Raw genomic sequence first — 7,922 nt, forward strand, 5'->3', positions numbered from 1 at the left:
TCACTGTTCTTATTCCCACTATTCCTCTGCCTGGAGTGGCCTTGCTAGGGCACCACACAACCATATTCCAAGGACCTGGCTAGGTGCAGTGGCTCACACCTGTACTCCCAGCATTTGGGAGGCTGAGGCATGAGGTTCACTTGAGGGCTAGGAGTTCAAGACCAAGGTCCTTCCTGTACTTAAGTTTTCACAGCGCTTCACAGAGCTGCTCTCTGCATGCTTGCTGTATCAGACCTTGTGTTTATCTGTGTGCATGAGCCAGGCGTGCACTGAGCAAATATGTGATGATGACTGCGTGCTTCCCTCCCCACTGTGAAGGCAGGGACACATCTCTTTCATCTCTGCACCCTCTGCTCTCTCACACACTCACATGTTTTCTTAATTGCAGCAGGAAAGTAAAACAGATATTTAAGGGACATGTCAGTCACTTAGTCTTGTCTATTCTAATTTGTAAAAGTGTCTTGAATCAGTCTCCTCTTCTCCAAGCTGCTGCTATGGCCTTAAGCCAGACTATGTTTACTTTCACTTGGACTGTGACATCTGCCTCCCAACAGTGTCCCCTCTTTCCATCTAAGCCCCATATAGATGACCACAGCTATCTTTCTAAAATGAAAATCTGACCACGCCTTTCCTCTGCTGAGAGTCTTTTATGGACCCCCCATTGCCACAATGGCTGCCTCCCTCTTCAGCCTGGTATAGCCTTCTCCCACACTCCCTGCCCCAGATACCTTCTTGCATACCTCCTGAGCTACCCTTATGCCTCAGCAACCCTATGCTGTTTCAGACCTCTGTGTCTTGGCACCTATTGTTTCCTCTTCCTCAAATGACACCCCACCTCCACTCGCCCACCATCTGATACACAGCTGCCCATGCCTCAAAATGCAGTTCTGATGACGCTTCCTCTATGAAGGAGATGGCTAACCTCAGGAACACCCCCACACTAACCATACACTCACCCCACAAAGGTTATTGGTTATTCCCTGTGTGCCAGGCATTCCCTCTGCCCAGCAACGGCATGGTGAGGTCCTATGGCTGGAGCCTTCACCCTGTGTGGACGTGAACTGTGCTTAAACTTGCCTCATTGCCTAGTCTGGGAGGCCTGAGGCCAGGGCTGCTTCTGGCTCTCCTGTGTCCTCATAGTGCCAGCACATGTGAAAGATCCGTGAATGAACTGTGCTGTGTGCGGGGAGGGAGGAGGTCAAGTGGAAACCAGAGCAGGGCAGCTGCGAAGGTACCATCCCAGGTTGACAGGGTTCTGCTGATCAATAGCAAAAGGATTCTTCAGCTGAGCTTGAGGCTACTCCTACTCAGACTTCCACTGTGTGGTTCTTGGGAAATTCCCTACAACTCTCTAAACCCTGGGTCAATGAACAAGTTCTACTGGCTGCTGACAGCCCAGCAGTGTAAAATGTGGCTTTCTTGCCTTCAGGGTGGCAGGAAATAAGTTAAGTTCTGGCTCTGGTTTCAAACTCTCGATGTGTTGTCTTTCCCTTTAAGAAAGTTTTGCCAATGACTGCTTATTGTTTTGCATTGGAGACAAAGTGATAAAGTAGACCCACTTCCTGCCCTGCAGAACCTCCCTGTCTGAGGAAGCAGGCCAGTATGTTCAAAGACACTTCCCTGAGCATGGCTAAGTCTCACGGACTTAATTAAGTTAATTCTCCAAATTAACTTCTTTTAACTATTTAAAATTTACAGAGATTTTCATTGGGTAGTTTGGCCTTAGCAGCTTTTAAAAACTTCTATCTGCTTTTATTTGATGAGCTTTTACTTTGTCTCCATGACAGTAAGGTGAGGAATGCTCTCTGAGCCTCATTTTGTCCTTGGTTCTTGGCTCCTGCAACTGGTGGGAACTGGGGTAAGCAAGAGGGGACCTTCTGCAGGGAGAGAAACTGAAAGCCACAGCAAAGGCCCCATCCAGTGGGGAGAGGGAGGCTGGAGGCCCAAAAGGACACACTGGGGGCCAGAAAGGAGGAGATTCAGGGGCAGAAAGAGGGGAATTTGGGGATGCAGAGAGCAAGAATGCCTTAAGCACAAAGAAGTGGGGAAACAGAGGAGTAGAAAAAGAATAAATCTAGAGAATTATTAACATTCCAGAGCATATTCTTCTAATGCAAATTATTCATGCAGAATATATTCTTAAATATGTTCTTGAATAAGAATACATCAATGAAGAATGTATCCTTCTTCTCCTAAACATATTCATGAATAACATTTTCCTGACTGTTATAACATTCTAGAATGTTAATATTCTCATGAATACATTCTTCTCATGCCCTTTGGTCTCTCTGGGCTTCTTTCTGATCTCTTTCCCGGCTCTTCACCCTCCCCTGTCCCTCTCTCTATCTCCCCCTCTCTTTGACCTCAGTCTCCTCACTTTGCAGGTAGGCATGGCTGGGAATGGAGCTTCCCAAAGGCTTCCTCATTTGCATTTCTGGAACCTGGCTAAGGAGACTCCTCAGGCTTCTAGCTCTGGTTCTCTGTGTTCCTTCCACTTGGTCTCCCTGGGCTCCAAAGGCGTGTATCCTAAACATCCAGTGCCTTTTGTGACTTAGCCTCATAAGTCACACAGTATCACTTCCACAGGCCCTCCCAGATTAAAGAGCAGCAAAAACACTTCTCAAAGGAGGAGTATCAATACCACATTGGGAGTGGCATAGGTTGGTGCATCTATCTTTGGAAAATACTGTCTTCTTCAGGTTGATTTTTAAACACCACCAGACTGTAGTTTGCTGAATATAAGAATACAAAATAAAGTGAAAGTAAGAGTAAAGGAAGAGATAAATCAGGCAGCTACCAGTCCAAAGAAAACTCGCATAGCTATTTTAGTGTTAGACAAAATAGGTTTTAAGGCTAAGGCATTACCAGAATTAAAGGGGATCACTATATAATGTTAAAATGTTCAAAGCAGCTGGGCTCAGTGGCTCAAGCCTGTAACCCTACCACTTTGGGACTCTGGCGGGAGGATTGCTTGAGACCAGGAGTTTCAGATGAGCCTGAGCACCATATTGAGAGACCCCTGTCTCTACAAAAAATAGAAAAATTAGCTGGGCATGTTGGCACATGCCTGTAGTCTCAGCTACTCAGGAGGCTGAAGCGGGCAGGAGGATCTCTGGAGCCCAGGAGTTTGAGGTTGCAGTGAGTTATGATGATGCCACTGCACTCTAGCCAAGGCTACAGAGCAAGACTCTGTTTTCTCAAAAACAAAAACAAAACAATGCTTAAAGTAAGAGTAAAATAATTCTAAACAAGTATACACGCAATAGCACGTATATATATATATATATATATACACATATAAGAGAACACACACACACTCTCTTACAGAAAACTAGTTAACCCTTACTTCAGGACTCATCTCAGACCTGCAACAAACCTCTTCTCCCCCTTGAGGCTTATCCATTTCTTGCTCCCTTCTAATAGCCCTTATCTTACTGAATACCATACTCTATGTCAATTTTTTGGCCACCAAATCATACAAAGCCAGCTGCCCAAACGAAGAATTCCTCAAGCCATCCCTTAGCTGAGTGGCTAACATGCCAGAAGCTAATTGACCAAGGTATAAAGCATAAATATGTACAACGTATAAAGAATAATGATACAACAAAACTCATGCATCCAAAACCAGTTTTTTTAAATGAACATTACCATTATCTTTGAAACCTCTTAATGCCCCTCCCTGGACCCACTGGCTTCCTTCTCACCCCAGAGATAACCAGACTTCACCCTCCTCCAGAAAGAGGGGAATTTTGGGGATGCACATTTTCTGTATTTTATTCTCTTGCTCTTCTTTAAAGCATCACCACACATTTTTAATCCTCAAAGAGTGTTTTTTTTGTTTTTTTTTTAGTTTTTCATGTTTCTTTTTTTTCTTTCTTTTTTTGGCCTGGGCTGGGTTTGAACCCACCACCTCCCATATATGGGGCCGACGCCCTACTCCTTTGAGCCACAGGCGCCGCCCAGTTTTTCATGTTTCTTAACTTTAGACAAAAAGAATTAAATTGCATTTTTCTGTGACTTTTTTCATTCAATGTTATCTTCCCGAGATTCATGCTTTTTTTTTGGTCATATACACATAGATCATGACCGAGATTCATTCTTATTGATGTATAGAGTTCTAATTCATTCATTCAATTTCTTACCTGTTTTATGAATATAGTGTAATTTATTTACCCATTGAGTTGAGGGACAAAAAGTGGTTCCAATGTTTGTTAATTGTACCAAGCATGGCTAGGAACATTCTTATATTAAATACATACATGCCTCTTGGGGCACATATGCTATAGTATTTATCTGATTTATTCCTTACAACAACCACACGAAGGGTGTATAATCAACCTCATTTTATAGATGAAGTCACTGAGGTTTGGGAAAGTTAAACAACTAAAGACATGAGTCTGATAAAAAGTGCAAGACTTTTTTTTTTTTTTGTAGAGACAGAGTCTCACTTTATGCCCCTCGGTAGAGTGCCGTGGCATCACACAGCTCACAGCAACCTCCAACTCCTGGGCTTAAGCGATTCTCTAGTGCAAGACTTTTATACATTGAATCTCCCCAAGTCATGAAGTGCTCTTTCAGGACCCATTCCCTAAGCAAAGGTTCCTCGCTGGACAACTCTTATCCCCCACTCCAATGCCATTCCTCACAGAATCCCTCTAGTCCAGCGATTTTCAACCTCTCCCCTGCTGTGAGAGGATCTGAGGTGTGCTGTGAACAGTTTTAAAAGATTATTAATTAAATTATTTTCAAAAGAAGTTCAAAGCAAAGCATATTCTTTTTTTGCTCTTTTCTTTTCTTTTTCTTTTCTTTTTTTTTTTTTTTTTTACAGTTTTTTGACCAGGCCGGGTTTGAAAAACCCGCCACCTCCAGTATATGGGGCCAGCGCCCTACTCCTTGACCCACAGGCACCACCCTTGATCAACATTTTTTAAGAGTGTCATGGAAGTATGGATTCAAGTGTACTGTGAGATTAAAAAAATTAAAGGTGGCGCCTATGGCTCAGTGAGTAGGGTGCCGGCCCCATATGCCAAGGGTGGCGGGTTCAAACCCAGCCCCGGCCAAACTGCAAAAAAAAAAAAAAATTGAAAAACACCAGTCTCTCCCATCCAGTCTCATCCTTCCCTGTCTCCTTCCTCTAGATCCCTAAAACCTACCATGGTCCATGTTTCAAATTGATACTGACCACCCATGGAGTTGAAACAAAGAGCCATGGACCTTATAATCTCTCATGCAGTATTTTCTACCTTCCCTCTCTCTCAGTCTCTTGTCCCCATGCAGGCGACCACCCACAGCTCTTCCCTACTTCTGACCCTGATAACTCTGTCTAGTTTACAAATATTCCTCTCCCAAGTGGGAGCTCTTTAAACAAGGGCCTATGTCTTTCATTTCCACTTTCATAGCAGTTCCGGAGAACCTTCCTAGTGGTGTTTAGCAGCCTCTATCTCATGTTATAAAGGACCTGTTTCATTTTCTTTTCTCTCCCCAGAGTAAGCCCAGGGCCTTGCACAGAATGAATAACAGACATTTAATGAAAGGATCAATTATCACTGAAATCACTTTCCATTCAGTGCCTGGATTAATTTCACTTAATGTTTACTAATCTGTTTTAAAGTACAATACACTGTGCAAAGCCCTCCTACTGCAGATGAACCAAGCTGCTCCCTACATCTTATCTCTCTAGGCTCAAGCAGAGGGCCAATCCTGCATTTGATACTTTGCCGGCATAGTCTTCTTCAGAGACATTCTATAATTCCAGCTCCTAACAACCATTAACATTTACATGGCTTTTTTGCGTTTAAACAGCACTTTCAGTACTACAGGTATCACGAGTCATTTGCAGATAAGAAAACCAAGACCCAAATATAAATGTTTCCCCTCATCCCCACGGAAGAAATCGAATCCAGCTTTCCTCATTTTCAGAGCCTTTGTCTTTCCATGACATTAAACCACCTCTTTAATGAAGCCTTACTCAAGGCTATGGAATTTGACAGACAACAAAGTGTAGTGGGAAAGGGTGCTGGCTTGGGGTAAGTCACTCTCTGATTTTGAGTTCTAGCTGCATCACTCAGTAGTTGTGTGACCTTCTTCAAGTCATCAATTTCCCTAATCTTGAACGCTTCATCTGCAAACAGGGCAGAAATAGCTACCTCAAAAAATTATGAGGATTCAGTGACAAAAAAAAAAAAAAAAACCAACAAAAAACAAGTATACAAATTGTCTCACATACAGTCAGGACTCAGTAAATGTTACTCCTTTACCTGGCCTCACCCTGCTTTCCTCCACTGCCAACCCTGTGATGATAATCAAAAAAATCCAAGTTCTCTACCCTAAACCAAGGTATGAGCCTAAGTGTCCACAGGACTGCTCACCCACAGAAGACACTTTGTTCAGTGCAAAGGATGGATGCATAGTAACTTCCTTACTCCTGGGTCTGGAGTTTTATTTTCCTCTGATAGGTTGGTGGCCTGCTTTCTCCAAGACTTTTAAAAAGTATGTATGTCTGTGTTTGCCCACAGCCTTATGTGGCCTGCTTTAGCTACAGAGCATAATCTCAGATCTTCTCCCATACTGAATCCTTCATGTCACTCCCCAGCTACAAAAGAATGTGTGATTTCCTAAAGTTCTTATCACATTCAAGGAAAATTTTTTATACTTGCTTTTCATCTCAGAAAGTATTTCCTGATAATAAATAAGCTATAGGGCAGGGCACAGTGCCTCACGCCTGTAATCCTAGCATTCTGGGAAGCTGTGGTGAGTGGATTGCTTAAGCTCAGGAGTTGGAGACCAGTCTAAGCAAGAGGGAGACCCTGTCTCTATTAAAAATAGAAAATCTGGAGTGGGAAGCTTCTGGAAGTCGCCTGTAGTCCCAGCTACTCAAGAGGCTGAGGCAAAAGGAACTTTTAAGCCCAAGAGTTTGAGGTTGCTATGAGCTGTGATACTGCAGCACTCTATCCAGGGCCAGAGTGAGACTCAGTTTCAAATAAATAAATAAATAAACAAACAAACAAACAATCAGTCCAATTGTCTAAGGAAGACAAAGTGCCAATTCATGTGCTGCACACCAGTAGTGATGACTATAACAACTGCAGCTGCTATTTACCAGCACTTGCATGTGCACAACAGTAAGTGCTTAACACAAATTATCTTATTTAATTTTTACAATAAATAGTGGAATAGGTGATTACTTCTATTTTAATGATGAGGTAACTGAGCATTGAAAAGTTTTGATGACCTGCTGAAGATCACATGCAGAACAGAGCCACGGTTCAAACCCTGATTGTCCGATTCCAAAGCTGAATTCCTCCCTTGCCCTAAGAGTCTCCAAAAGTCTCATGGGAGATACAAGCCTAGAAATAATATTTTATTCATTTATATATCAAAGTGCAAATGTCCTTTTGTTTGTGATTATGAAAAATGGTTCTGAATATAAAAGTCCTCTGGGGAAGAGGGTTATGGAGCTTGGGTAAGAAGACGATTTATTTTGAGTATTTTTTTTTTAACTCAGTGAATTTTTTTTTTTTTTTTTTTTTTTTTTTTGTAGAGACAGAGTCTCACTTTATGGCCCTCGGTAGAGTGCCGTGGCCTCACACAGCTCACAGCAACTTCCAACTCCTGGGCTTAAGCGATTCTCTTGCCTCAGCCTCCCGAGTAGCTGGGACTACAGGCGCCCGCCACAACGCCCGGCTATAACTCAGTGAATTTTTAAACCTATGAAACCTTTTCTTTTTTCCAATCTAGAATTTAAAAGTAATTAAAACGCAGTAGAACATTTGGCAAATACAACCAGTAATAAAAATCATTCCTAATCCAACTTACATTCTCATATATGGCTTTTTTCTGAGCATGCATGCCCACACTTAAAATGGGATTATATTACACGTACCTTCTCATAATTAGCTTTGCCTGCTTATCAGTATCTGACT

The sequence above is a fragment of the Nycticebus coucang genome, chromosome 14 (genome assembly GCF_027406575.1).
Source record: "Nycticebus coucang isolate mNycCou1 chromosome 14, mNycCou1.pri, whole genome shotgun sequence".
Classification (NCBI taxonomy): Eukaryota; Metazoa; Chordata; class Mammalia; order Primates; family Lorisidae; genus Nycticebus; species Nycticebus coucang.